Genomic DNA, 481 nt, shown 5'->3' on the forward strand with positions numbered 1-481 from the left:
TATATATATATATATATACAGATAGGGATGTGTCCCTACCACAACAAAGCAGAAAAGATCCTGTTCTTGGAGCCTAGCACAGTGGCACATACCTGTAATCTCAAATATTAGGAGGCTGAGGCAAAAGAGTAGCAAGTTTGAGGCCAAAACACTATCTCTAAATAAAAAGTGCGGGGCTGGGGAGATGGCTCAGTGGAATAAGTGCAAGGGCCTTAGTTCAATCCCCGGTTCCACCAGAAATAAAAAAATAAAAAGTGCTGGAATGTAGCTCAGTGACAGAACACTTTCCAAGCAAGGCTGAAGTCCTATATTCCATCCTCTGCACCACAAAAAATGTAGGGCACGGGGCCGGGGAGATGGCTCAGTAAGATAAGTGTTTGACTGGCAAACACAAGGATCTGAGTTCAATCCCCGGTTCCGCAAAAAAAAAAAAAAAAATGGTTTGGGCTGGTGAGATGGCTCAGTGGTCTAAAGCACCTAC

General features: G+C 43.9%; 1 pseudogene; it reads right to left on the reverse strand.

Moving 5' to 3' along the window:
* The window catches only part of LOC101590178, a 10,780-nt pseudogene extending 10,383 nt beyond the window's left edge, over positions 1-397 (reverse strand).
* Between the last annotated feature and the right edge of the window lie 84 nt (positions 398-481).

This window comes from Octodon degus, unplaced genomic scaffold, assembly GCF_000260255.1.
Source record: "Octodon degus isolate 3935 unplaced genomic scaffold, OctDeg1.0 scaffold00037, whole genome shotgun sequence".
Taxonomy (NCBI): domain Eukaryota; kingdom Metazoa; phylum Chordata; class Mammalia; order Rodentia; family Octodontidae; genus Octodon; species Octodon degus.